Source organism: Phocoena sinus, chromosome 9, assembly GCF_008692025.1.
Source record: "Phocoena sinus isolate mPhoSin1 chromosome 9, mPhoSin1.pri, whole genome shotgun sequence".
NCBI lineage: Eukaryota > Metazoa > Chordata > Mammalia > Artiodactyla > Phocoenidae > Phocoena > Phocoena sinus.
In genome coordinates, this window is record NC_045771.1 from 26631041 (window position 1) to 26645975 (window position 14935).

A 14935-nucleotide genomic window follows, 5' to 3' on the forward strand; every position below is an offset into this window, starting at 1 on the left:
TTCCCTATCAGTAGTTACTTTAAATGGAAAAGGATTAAACATCCCGGTCAAAAGGCATAGTACTTGGGTTGTTTTTAAAGATAATTATGGAGATATAACCTATTCTATATAAAAATGTAAGCTTTTAAACAGACTAACATGTAAAAGAATGAATCAAAAAAACATGGATTTCAGCTTTCTGAGAGTTAATGTAGTTAACAGACAGGCACTTTCACCTTGGTTTAATTTAGTTCAATGAAATTTAACGTTTATTGCTCTGTTTAGTCTAATTTGAAACAACAACATTTGTAAGAGGCATCATTATTTTATGTATCATTAAGAAAAGCTATGCTTCACTGTCAATTGTAAGATATAACCATATTTTAGAGATGTTAAAAATGTGAAACAGTGGTGGTGTTAATGAAATACTGTCTTTATCGACTGTATGCCTGCCAGCTGCTGTGGCTCATGCTGGGAACACAAAGAAGTTCTCAGTGAGTTAATATTTTTAAAAGATTTAATTTATTAAATTATACATATGCAAATTTTATTGTGGCATGAGCTCTAAGTTTACTCTTTGGTGGGGTGGATGGGGGGGAAATGTCTCATTTTCATGTGGTCAGCATTTTTTTTTTAGTGTGTTTTAAAATTTTATTTTGAGCATTATTTGATTTTTTTTACATTATGAAATATATCAAACATACAGAAAATAATTAAATGACCCCTATATTATATTTACTGGGCAGATTTTACCATATTTGCTTCAGTTTTTTAATTTATTTTTAACTTTTGTTGGAGTATAGTTGACAGAATATTTTGATAATGTGTAAAGACTTAGTTTATGTGCAAGTGACTATGTGAAGACTATTGAATCTAGAGATGAGAAGTTTGAAATAGGTGGTAGCTAAGTCTGAAGACCGCAAAAGGATGTTTTATTGAAAACCCTGATTTCTGTTGTTTCAGTAGGAGGGGAAGAATTAAACATTAAGGTTGAAGCAGAGAAATTGTGTTTGAATTTCTCAAATATTTTCATTCAACTTTACTCTTTTGCAGTCTACTTTCCATACCCCATCATGCCATTCAACATACATATGCATACTTTCACCTTAGTAGTTTCTTCTCATCATCGAATTTTTTTCCCCTGAATTTTACATTGCCCATTCTGTGAATTCCCTGTAGAGTGTAGTCACTGCAGTCCTCTTCCAGTTGCCAGTGTTATCTGGCTAGCTTTAATAGGCCTGCCAAATTTAGGAATAAGCTACAATACTGGTAATAATGTTCATCTAACTTGGTAGAAGATATAATTTTAAAACTTTTTGTACTTGGTATGGTTCAAATGCTTATCATTGAAAGTTTTTAGTAAATTAATCAGCAAATACATTATTTTCAAAAATATCATGAAATGAAAGTATTACAGAATAAAATGATAGCTGTTTTTAAAACAGCTATGGTGACTCAATTTTAGTTTGTTATTAGATAGCATAATCATTTTCTTCTGACAATGTTATTAAATCATGTGTATATAATGAAAGCATTGGGAAACCGTAGTATTTATTATATATTCTATGTATCCTGTATCTCTTAGGTATGTTTATAGTTAGATCCAGTCCTTTAATAAAAAAATTCATGAGTAGTAATAAGCCAACTTTTATTATAAAGATAATGTATTTCTCTATTTCTTCTGAGATACTAAATTAAAATGAATGTCATCAATTTTTTCTGAATATATTCATTGAAACTCTAAAATATGTCTGAAGATACAGCGAGATGTCTTTACTACTACCAAGATGGTAACATTTTAAAACTATCTGTCTTATAATTTTAGTTACACTTACATTTTTTTCTGTTGATAGAATTTATCCTTCAACATGCTGCGGGAGAGTCAGACAAATAGCACTGATTTTCGTGTTCAGGAAAGAATCAACTTCATTAGTATTACCACTGAGAAGTACTAGAATAAATATACAGGAGTAATCCACAGCTGAGCCTTTTTTGTACTATATAAAGCAACATTATTTCACAAATACAGGGCCACAACCTAAATATTACATCTTGATGTACATAATAGTTATGTGTAGGAAAATTACCTTTATGCAACTCAAATTTAGATAGATGGAAAAAAGTTGATTCTCTTATATATCATTAGCTAGAATTTTTCATTAAAATTCATTTTATAAATGTTAAATTCAATGCAGTAGAAGCAATTTGGCGCAATTTAGCATCCTTACTTCTTGACTAAAATTTTTCTTGAGGACTTTCCTCTCATCCTCTGCAATAATGATTATACATGACCTGTAGCATACTGCTATCTTATTTCTGTAGCAAATGCTTTATTTCCCAAGCTTTATCTTCAGTCTTCGAGGAGTTGTAGCTTTTATTCTTACAGAAGTCTATCAGTCCTGTTTTTAAAAGGACTATCGATGCTCACATTCTTATTCATCTGTGGTAAGATTCATCATGAAAACAGAATTTCTCAAGGATTATGGAAACAGCATATATTAAAAGATCATCGTATCATCAAAGTTGATTTTGATCATGACTCAGCAGGGGTATATAATATGGCCTCTTTCATATAATATGGCCTCTTTCATATAGGAAGACAAGGTTATTGCCACATTCTTGGGATTTTGAGATTTTATAGCAGTTATCTTCTCTGAAAGCCTCACAGTTACCTTTGCTTTGAAGAGCTGGGTAGGTAGAGCTACATATGCAGTGTTTTGCCCTGCACAGATAACATTGGGCATTTTTCTTAGATAACATGTATAAAGGAGTTTAATTTTAGCTTTGTCTCAGATTTTAAGGAGTATCTTAATTTTTTTTTTAAACTTGAGACACCTTTACTCTGTTCTTATTGTCTGTTCTTGCTAAATAAGGTAAGTAGAGGCAGGCCATAAAACATATCCATCCAGACTTGTTAATAGTATGTGGTCCTGCTTGCTTGGTTAATATCATAATGCCTGCTCACTCTGAGCAAATGCGAAGAGTAGAGAGAGCACTGTTTGTGCTTATTCTTCCTAATATTTGAGTCCAGAGGAAGGGAGAGAATAGTCAGAGTATTCATAGCATCGGTTTTTACTGTTCACTTCTTTTTTTATTTTCTTCTCTGTCCAACTTTGAGACCCTAGAGGTCTCAGCCTTTTCATGCCACATAATGTGGCACATCACCTGTGGCTCCCTAGCTTTCCTCAGGAATGCTCTATGTTGCTAAACTATTTTCACACCTCCTCCCATCAAAAATTCTCAATATTAGAAAAGCAGCTTGGTTAAACTGAACAGTTTTGGATGTTACAGTGTTTCTACAAGCAGACTTACGCTATTCAGTTTCTTAGAAAAAGGACACCTGTTTTAGCTACTTACTGAGCATTATAATCAAATTACTAAAATTGTATCCAAAACATTGGATTTCTAAGAGCTCCTATCTGTTTTACTTACTTTTAGTTCTTAGGATAGAGTGATAGGATATAGAGCCCTAGGATTTTTTCTTTTCCTGTTCTGTTAAACATTCCAGCTAACTCTGGATTGCTAATTTTGGCTGTGTAAAAATACTATTTTCACTTATGAGAATGACTTGCCATTTATGCATTAATGTTATGTAGCATAATTGTTTGAATATTTTTGTTTTGCCTGAGTAATATTGGTTGCCTATTAATGATTATGTAGTTAGTGTCTTTTAATTTCTTAAAGTATTATAATTAACTCCCACATATTCCACATTAATATGGTTGAAAAAGAATTTATTAATTACTGAATGATTAATGACTCATTGGTACTCCATAAGATCCAGGAGCCTTTCTGATTCATCAAAGGGAGATTAAAACTTCTAGTACAACATAAAATTGTATGTAATATTTACTTATATTTTTTATTTTTTAAAATTGATAGCGCATCTTTAATTGATAACCCATCTTTAATTGATAACGCATCTTTAACCCTTTTGTAGTCCTACACCTTTATGAAAATGTGATGACAGTTATAGAGCCTGTCCTAGAAAAATTCACATGCATGCTTAAACACTTAAATATACAATATCAAAGTTCATTCCCTGCTGCCTCTGAGCCTCAGATTGCAAAATCTTGATCTGTGGTATGTTAATACTCACTTATTTGACTGTTCAGTTAATATCAAAAGTACAACATACATTTTGGCTTAATGTATGGCATTTAAAACAAAATAAATAAATACACGGTTTTGCTTTTCAGTTTACTAATTTGTTAATTTATTCAACAATTATTGAGAACTTTCTATGTGCCAGGTGTTATATTTTATAGACATGAGACATTCAAAGATTTATGTAATTGTTTCCACCCTCAAGAAATTAAAGTCTATAGTTAAGCAGATAAACCATTATAATACAGTGATTATAATTATTCATGATTTCACTTTGGTTTTAGTCTTTCCCCAATTTGTAAAACTCTACTTGTCCATTTTATTGTTGACTATGTAAGGCAAAATCTTCGTTGTAAGATGTACCATGCTTTTTGAATGTGTGTTTTAAAGTTGAATGATGGATTTACCTTTTACATAAGATGTAGGTTGTGGGAAGGCACAGAGTTTTACATTTCCCAAGGGCTAAAAAATGATAATATCTAGTTGAGTGAGGTAAGAATCTTCAAGTGCTTGGCTGTCTTGCTTTCAGGAATGGAGGGCATCCAGGGCACAGCTAGTCATCACTTATCTCTTTAAGGATTCGGAAAGGTGACCTAAGCCTCTCTTCAGCACTGTTTTCCAGCTATTCTGTCCGTGCCAGTAGGAAGTAGGTTTCCACTTGGAGAAAGAAGGTGAAGAAAGATCTTTCTTCCCCTGTCACTGAACCTTTGTGTGGCTTGCTTTCTTATATTCAAGAATGACTTCTTTGATGAAACTTGAGGCTTCTATTTGGCTTCCTGTCCATATCCTAAGAATCTGTCTCTCATGACCTTTTCCTCTAAAAATTATTAGCCTGTTTATTTAGGATGTTACCCTTATTTTTCATGAGTTTTTTAATTTGAATTATTTTCATGAATCATAAAATCAGTAGTTTTCCCATTTTTTCTTGAAACTCGTGTTATATTCTTTTATTCATTAAATTAAAAAATGTGTTTGCTAGCCTTGTGTAGCACTGTACTGTACTTAGTTGTTTTCTATAGACTCATAGGTTGTTGTCCATAGATAAAATAACTCCCAGAGAGTTTACAAGTGAGGAAGACCCAAATGTAATCAGCTAGCTAATAGAAGGCACAGTCTTATGCTGTGACTAAAGGAATAAGCAAAGTGCTTTCCGAGTGGGAATAGAGAGATTAATGCTAACAGGGGAAAAGTTTCTAAGAGATGTAGCATTTTAGCTGAACTTTAAAGGGTAAATTGGATTTTGATAGATGAGGAAGAAGAGGCCAACATTCCAGAGTTTGAAAATAGCAACAAAAGTTGTCAGATTTATAATGAAAATGTGAACTAGTGCTGAAGCAGTTGACTTAAATATAATTTTAAGCAATAGAATGTCAGCAATATATTGATGCATAATTTTATGCTCTTGTAGCAGTCTTTTTTTAGGGATCGTTATTAAGGACCTATGATACTTTTGTGGTGTACATTTTGTTTATAGTCTTGAAGAATTTTTTTTAATTCTATATTTTATGGTTTCCATATGTGGTAAAACTGGCTTGTTCAGATTGTATTGGTTATATATGCAATCAGCTTTATTTATATGCTATAGCTGTCATGTAGTTGGCAATTGGTCTTTGAGAGATTATGTGTTCAGAATTATTACAAATATATCTCAAGTGGCTATCAGTGGAATGCTTTGTTACATTACTTCTCAGGTCAAATGGATTCTGGTAATATTCAGGTTCACAAAAATTACTTTCAAGTTACAAATCATTTTGATTTCCATCTGCATTGTTAGGATTTTCTTCTACTTCAGTGTATTAATTTCCCTCCCAACTTTACGTATCATCAATTAAGAAAATCAAAATATATTCTCTTCCTTATTTTTCAGTTTGCTTGTTTGTCCTTTGGCAGTGGTTTCTGGCAGCTTCTTATATATAAATGATAATCTCTTTTTTGTCATTATGTTACAGATGCTTTTCGCAGCATTTTGGTTTTGTGCTGGTAGTTTTTGAAATTTAAATCTTTAAAATGCCTGTGGAGTCACAATTTGTTTGTTTGGAAAGGCTTACCTATTAGAAGATCTGAAAAATATTACCCTATATTTCCTTAAAATTATTATTATATATTTTTTAAAACTGCATGTATTGCCTGGAATTTTGTTTTTTATGTAGTGTGCAGTGATCTCACTTTTTGTTGGTAACTGCCTTGTTTCAGAATCATTTATTAAATAATGTCATGTTTAAATCATGTATAATTTCTATACCTCTATATAAGGATCCGTGGAGCAACACCTAACAGAGAGCCTGAGGTGAATTTTCTTCTCCCAATATGTGACCTGCAATAGGTCTCCTCAAAAACAAGGAGGACTATTTAGATGTTGCCCAATTTTTTATCATTAGGCAGAGTATTTGCTATAATCTCTGCATGAATATTTGAGGATGTTTGGGTTGGTAGGATTCTTTATCCTCAATTCTGATTTACTGTGTAATAATATAGTTTGCTTGTTAATCTCAGTCGTTTTGTTTCTTCATTCATAATTTTAATATACTTTTAAGCCTTACAGGAATATATTGGGTTCATTTGCCATATACATACTGGTATCAGGATTTAAAAATATTTGAAATCAGATTAGGATTTATGTGAAACTCTACCATAAGTGGTGATTTTTTTTTTCCTACAGGTAGAATAAATGGTGTCAGGTTCTTAAAGGGTGTGTGTGTGTGTGTGTGTGTGTGTGTGTAATATATCCCTAGTGCATTTTGTAAGATAAATGTTAAACGTACGTATTATTAATAATTTATCAATACTTAACAGAATGAATATAAAATTCATAAAATAACATTTAATTCACTAGAGGAACTAGTCACTTGTCCTAGTGCTTGGATTTTAATGAAGAAGTATAATGAGTTTTAGCTATAAAGGAATATGTTAGAAGTTAGAGTAGTTCGCCTCTCATTTGAACTTTTATTATTATCACTTTAAATTATTCTCCTTATATTATTTATACATTAATCATAGTATTTTTATTTCTACAAGTGTCAGTTTTCTTTTGGAAGTATAATATGCTGTATATTTGAGATACTTACATAGCTTTTAAATTTTCCTTTAAATGAAGCTGAAGTGTAGTAGACTTAAATAAAATGACGTTATACTAAGTTCATGTTTATAAATTTATTGTGAAATTGTTTGAAAGCTCGAATGCATATAAATGCTAAGCATTGCTATATCTAGTCCAGTATATTGAAGTTCTGCTGAATATGTTATTAATTATCCTATTTCCACAATAGATTTCATCTTTGAATAATTGAACCTGTTGCTACTTTTAAACCATATAAGGCTCTAAAGTCATGAAGAAGACTCTTTCCACTGAGAGACGAATTTCACTCCCATCTCCAGCTAGTGAAATTTTTTAATATAAAATTAAGAATAAAAAGAGTTTAGATGTATTGTTTTTAACATCTTTATTGGGGTATAATTGCTTTACAATGGTGTGTTAGTTTCTGCTTTATAACAAAGTGAATCAGTTATACATATGTTCCCATATCTCTTCCCTCTTGCGTCTCCCTCCCTCCCACCCTCCCTATCCCACCCCTCCAGGCGGTCACAAAGCACCAAGCCGATATCCCTGTGCCATGTGGCTGCTTCCCACTAGCTATCTACCTTACGTTTGTTAGTGTATATATGTCCATGACACTCTCTCACCCTGTCACAGCTCGCCCTTCCCCCTCCCCATATCCTCAAGTCCATTCTCCAGTAGGTCTGTGTCTTTATTCCTGTCTTACCCCTAGGTTCTTCATGACATTTTTTTTTCTTACATTCCATATATATGTGTTAGCATACTGTATTTGTCTTTTTCTTTCTGACTTACTTCACTCTGTATGACAGGCTCTAGGTCTATCCACGTCATTACAAATAGCTCAATTTCGTTTCTTTTTATGGCTGAGTAATATTCCATTGTATATATGTGCGACATCTTCTTTATCCATTCATCCGATGATGGGCACTTAGGTTGTTTCCATCTCCGGGCTATTGTAAATAGAGCTGCAATGAACATTTTGGTACATGACTCTTTTTGAATTTTGGTTTTCTCAGGGTATATGCCCAGTAGTGGGATTGCTGGGTCATATGGTAGTTCTATTTGTAATTTTTTAAGGAACCTCCATACTGTTCTCCATAGTGGCTGAACCAATTCACATTCCCACCAGCAGTGCAAGAGTGTTCCCTTTTCTCCACACCCTCTCCAGCATTTATTGTTTCTAGATTTTTTGATCATGGCCATTCTGACTGGTGTGAGATGATATCTCATTGTAGGTTTGATTTGCATTTCTCTAATGATTAATGATGTTGAGCATTCTTTCATGTGTTTGTTGGCAGTCTGTATATCTTCTTTGGAGAAATGTCTATTTAGGTCTTCTGCCCATTTTTGGATTGGGTTGTTTGTTTTTTTGTTATTGAGCTGCTTGTAAACTTTGGAGATTAATCCTTTGTCAGTTGCTTCATTTGCAAATATTTTCTCCCATTCTGAGGGCTGTCTTTTGGTCTTGTTTATGGTTTCCTTTGCTGTGCAAAAGCTTTGAAGTTTCATTAGGTCCTATTTGTTTATTTTTGTTTTTATTTCCATTTCTCTAGGAGGTGGGTCAGAAAGGATCTTGCTGTGATTTATGTCACAGAGTGTTCTGCCTATGTTTTCCTCTAAGAGTTTGATAGTTTCTGGCCTTACATTTAGGTCTTTAATCCATTTTGAGCTTATTTTTGTGCATGGTGTTAGGGAGTGACCTAATCTCATACTTTTACATGTAGCTGTCCAGTTTTCCCAGCACCACTTATTGAAGAGGCTGTCCTTTCTCCACTGTACATTCCTGCCACCTTTATCAAAGATAAGGTGTCCATATGTGCGTGGGTTTATCTCTGGGCTTTCTATGCTGTTCCATTGATGTATCTTTCTGTTTTTGTGCCAGTACCATACTGTCTTGATTACTGTAGCTTTGTAGTATAATCTGAAGTCAGGGAGCCTAATTCCTCCAGCTCCGTTTTTAGTTCTCAAGATTGCTTTGGCTATTCGGGGTCTTTTGTGTTTCCATACAAATTGCAACATTTTTTGTTCTAGTTCTGTGAAAAATGCCAGTGGTAGTTTGATAGGGATTGCATTGAATCTGTAGATTGCTTTGGGTAGTAGAGTCATTTTCACAATGTTGATTCTTCCCATCCAAGAACATGGTATATCTCTCCATCTATTTGTATCATCTTTAATTTCTTTCATCAGTGTCTTATAATTTTCTGCATACAGGTCTTTTGTCTCCTTAGGTAGGTTTATTCCTAGATATTTTATTCTTTTTGTTACAGTGGTAAATGGGAGTATTTTCTTGATTTCACTTTCAGATTTTTCATCATTAGTATATAGGAATGCCAGAGATTTCTGTGCATTAATTTTGTATCCTGCTACTTTACCAAATTCATTGATTAGCTCTAGTAGTTTTCTGGTAGCATCTTTAGGATCCTCTATGTATAGTATCATGTCATCTGCAAACAGTGACAGCTCTACTTCTTCTTTTCTGATTTGGATTTCTTTTATTTCCTTTTCTTCTCTGATTGCTGTGGCTACAACTTCCAAAACTATGTTGAATAAGAGTGGTGAGAGTGGGCAACCTTGTCTTGTTCCTGATCTTAGTGGAAATGCTTTCAGTTTTTCACCATTGAGGACGATGTTGGGACTAATTTCACTCTCATCTCCAGCTAGTGAAATTTTTTAATATAAAATTAAGAATAAAAAGAGTTTAGAAGTATTATAATACCTCTGTTTGTGAACCACAGAGGTTGACCCTTTTGTTCTGTAAAATTTGTATTGCCTGCATTCTTCAGGGGCATGGCCATCTAAATAATAACATTGCAGCTCTCATTTTCTAAATTCTATGATGTCTTTCATATGAATATCGTTTATGCTTTACAAAAAACCCAAGTGTGGTGTTGCATCGCCTCTATTTTATAGATGTGGAAACTTGGAAGTGGCACTGGTCATGCTTTCTCCTGTTCCAAAAGGCTTTTAAACAAATCACATATTTTGCCAGTTACCAGCTCACAGTATCATACACTGTTCAGGAATGCCACTTCTTTGTGGGCATTCCTGGCTGTTGCTCATCAATATGAAGCTTGAAGCCCAATTTTATGAGTCTTAGAATCAGCAAAACAAATGTCAGGTGGCTTAGTTGGGGAGTATTCCTAGGATAATAATCTAATTGGTAGCTGTACTAGTAACTTGCTCTTTGAAATTTGAGGAGAGTTTGGTTGTGATTAATAGGTTAGAGTAGTTTTAGTAGTACGTAAGAGAGCTGAAAGAAAAATATGAACAAGGAAGATAAATAATATCTATAAATTACATGGCACTTAAACTGTAATACATGCATTTAGTGCCTTAAAGCAGCTGTTTAACCAGATACTGATAGTCCCTTTTTTTAAAAACAGCTTTACTGAGATTTAATTCACATCTAATTTACTCATTTAAAGGATACAGTTCAGTAGCTTTAGTATATTCATGGGGTTGTACATCTACCACCACAGTGAATTGTAGAACATTTTCATGTCCTCCGGAAGAAACTCTGCATCTCTTAGCTCCCAAATTCCCTGTATTCCTCCCAGCCCTCGGCAACAATTAATCTACTTTCTGTCTATAGATTGCTTATTCTAGACTATGCATATTAATGGAATCATAATATCTGATAGTTTGTGACTCGTTTCTTTCACTTAGCATGCTCTCAAGGTTCATCCATGTTGTGGTATGTATCAGTACTTCATTTCTCTTTGTTACTGAAAAGTATCCCATTGCATGGATGGACCACATTTTATTTATCCATTCATCACTTGATGGGCATTTAGGTTCTTTCTGTTTTTTGGTGTTACAGAAAATGCCACTATGTACATTCATATATATGTTTTTGTGTGGACATATGTTTTCATTTCTCTTAGGTATATACCTAAGAGTGGAATTGACAGTCTTTTTGAGTATTTTTTTTCTTGTGGGCCGTTTTTCTTATCAGAAATAATTGTTGAGTTGCTTTGAATATCATGATCTTTTATCTTCTATACTAAGTTCATCTTGAAATTTCTTAAATTGGTCATGTAAATATTACTGCATTTGATGCTGGTCTGTTTATGTACTAGTACCATTACTTTGAAAAATTGAGTTCTTGCAAGACTAAGTATTAAATAAAGACATTGTAGTATAGTTTCTTTTCCTATTTCAGAGTATTATGCTATTAGTCCTTTATTTCCAGTATCCTTTTTGTATGTCCACCATTAATCTAGTTTAAGAGTTGGATTTTTTCTTAAGGCACTGGATAGTGTACATTTTAGGCTTTGCAGGACAGGTAGTCTCTGTCACAACTACTCAGTTGTGCCTTGTAGCGTGAAAACAGCCATAGACAATGTGTAAGTGAATGTGTAGCAGTAAAACTTGATTTTACAGAAGTCAGCTGGCCCACAGGCCATAGTTTGCTGACCTCTGATCTCATTCATGGTTATGGTTTTTGTCAGATTTTAAGAAGGATTCAGACGGTACAGCACATGTGTTTATATTTGCTCCCAAGTTACAATTAAAATGATGATTTAAAAAGATATAATTTTTAATGTCAAACCAAATGGATGAGGAGATCATAGTTAACAAAAGATATCAGCAAGACTTCATATGCTGACATTTGTATGACTGATGCTAACTGATTCAACCACGAAGAGTGAATTTCGTTTTTATGGCCATGAGCAAACAACACCATACAAAAAGATCTCCATTCTGTTTGCAGTCAGTCCTCACTGCCATCCCCAGTCCTAGGCAACCGTTAACTTGCTTTCTATCTGAGTACCTTTCTGGACACTTCATATAGATAGGCTCACTTTGCTTCTGGTTTCTTTCACTTAGCATAATGATTTTGAGGTTCCATGTTATAGCATGTATCAATAGTTTATTCCTTTTCATTGATGAACATCAATATACTTTTATAGTTACTTTAAAAATTAATCTTACTGTTTTGTCTCCCTTATTTTAAACACAAACTCTGTGAAGATAAAGACCATTGATAGTCTTAGTTGAAATTCTTACACCTAGGTGTACCATCTAGGACCTATGGTTGCTAGAGTAATAGAGTAAAACATAAGAGGAAAACTCCCCCAGGTGTAATTTCAGAATAAAACTTATGAACTCACAAATATATCTACCTACCTATCTATCTCATCTGTGTGTGCATGTATATATATCTAATATTAGAACTTACATCTCTATCATAATATTTACGCTTCTCTTTCCTGCCTCCCATGATCTTTTTCAATATTATAAAAACATGAGTGGAAATTATGTTAACCTCACACCAGCATAATAAAGAGAGTGCTGTTATGTGTGTATTGTATAGCAAGTATCCTTGTAAACAAGTAAGATTGTAGCATATAGTATTGCCTTTAGTTCAGTGATTTGCCTCCATGGCTTTTACTTTAGTATTTCAATAATAAACTTTTATACAAATGGAAAACTGCTGATGAAGTACTGATTGGTTTAAAAACAACAACACTCCACAACATAAGCTTAAGAGAAATTTTTAGTTGTTTTACCATAGACAACTTACTCTGCTTCTCTTGCTTAATTTGTTTATCTGAAAATGGAGATGATGATGGTCATGGTCTCTCATGGAATTTGCTGTAACAATTGAAGTAACATATGCAGTTGTACCTGTAATATGGTAACAGCCAGTTGCAGTAGCTATTAATAGATATGTGAATTCTTTGTAAGGTAAATATTATTTTAATTTTCAAATCTTGAATTGCATATGTGGAAAACATAGTTAGAAAATCAATGGCAGATTGCCTCAGTGCAGAACACTTGTTGTAATAATATATAATAGAATAGATTTCAATTTACTTTCAATAAATAAATGCCAAATTACCTCAAAAAAATAAATAAATACAAACAACAGCGCCCTAGTAGATAAAAAGGTGGTGAAGCAACTTTCATGGAGGAATTTTTTTGTGGATTATATAATTTATTTTTTTGTGGATTATATAAATATATAAGCATGCATGCATGCATGCTTCTTTGATTAAAGACCTTACTTAGATGAACTACCAGCTTTCCCTTATAATAAAACTCCAAGGCAACTTACACTTAATCATACTGAGGAAACTAGGTGAATTGCTGAAGATCGCAGAATGTAGGGCTTAATTTATCATTTGTTACCTTTTCTAGATTTACATCAAGTTAAATGAAGTATTACCTAAGTGTTAAAGTAGTTAAAATACTTTGTCAACAGTTTAAACATGAAGTCTTACTGAAGCTTTAAATTCAATTCTTTTTTTTTTTTTTTTTTTTTTTTTGCGTTATGCGGGCCTCTCACTGTTGTGGCCTCTCCCATTGCGGAGCGCAGGCTCAGTGGCCGTGGCTCACGGGCCCAGCCGCTCCACGGCATGTGGGATCCTCCCGGACCGGGGCACGAACCCGTGTCCCCTGCATCGGCAGGCGGACTCTCAACCACTGTGCCACCAGGGAAGCCCTAAAGTCAATTCTTTATCAAAGTTTAAATATGTATTTTTAGATAAACTAAGAAAGAATACTGATTTATTAAATGTCTCTGTACTCTCCCTACCTTCCCTGCTGATACAGGCTATCAAGAAAGTAGACTTAAATTACCTCTTAGCTTTGTAACTTTATTATTAAAGTATTAATTTGTAAGTTGACTCTAACTTAACAAGGTGATTTTTCTTTCATTTGGGAATGAGTAAAAAATGAGGCACGGGGAAAATAAATATTTTTATCATTTTATGTAGTCATTATTGAAGGATTATTTACTTACTTGGTGAAACACTTTACGTCTTTGGAGAAGTTAAATAAAACTTATTCTAGCAGTTTGCCTTGTTAGTATTTGTTAAAATGAGTAGCTTGGTTTCCAGTTATGTCATGAATCTAATGGTAATATGTGAAAGAACCTGAAAGCTATTTAATATTTCATTTATATTACTTCTTTATTGTCCTTGAGAGCAAATTACTGGACAGATTTTTTTAAATGCCACTTGTTTCTTGAATCTGAATTTTTGTTTCCTTCTTTTACAACTATATACATATCTAAACCCCAAAATATGTATATAAAATATGTATATAAAATTTTATTTTGAAACTCCTCATTATTTTATAGATAACCTTGGGAGACTCTGAGAATGTCCTCATGTTTAGTTATGCTATTCTAGAGAGCTTGCCTTGTAGCAGGTAGATGCTATTTTGAAGAATACTGCTACAGTAAGTCTGTCTGGGCCTGCAGCTCAGTAATTGAACTGATTGTGTGTGTGGGCATGCCTGTAAAGAAAATACTTAAGGTTAGATTTAATATGCTAAGAAGTAAACTTCAAGTGAGGTCATTTTAAATTCTGTTTTTTCAATCCTTGATGTTAAGAAAGTCATTTTTTACTTGATAGTTCTCTAACTATATACACATCTGTGTATCTGTACATATATTTACATATAAGCATTTTTTAGCAACTCAGAAATATCCATAGATAATGTGTTAGCACTAAAAGTCTTTGCTAAGAGTAGTGAAATATTTCAAGAATGCTGTTTTAATTGTTTGTAATTTGGTATGGGGAGAACAAAATGAGTAGGAAAAATAATTCCAGATTATAACAGTAGTCCAAAATTAAGCTGTGGAAATAGAGCAGTAAAACAAATCTGAGAAATAATGTACATACAGGGGGATTTTATAATTTTTCAGTTTATCTTTTCAGTGTGCAGTATTTGTGAGTGCAATTTATGTACGCTTTCCCTTAGTCACTGCACCAGATGTTTATAAAATACACTGCTATAATTACTTGAATAAGGCAAAACATTTTAATTTATTGCTGTGGAGTC

At 33.2% G+C, this 14935-nt stretch overlaps 1 protein-coding gene across 6 annotated transcripts in view; it reads left to right on the plus strand.

Annotated features, from left to right (window-relative positions):
• POT1 (protection of telomeres 1) overlaps positions 1 to 14935 on the plus strand; it is an 82375-nt gene that overhangs the window by 21130 nt on the left and 46310 nt on the right. The gene's annotated exons all lie outside the window — the stretch shown is intronic.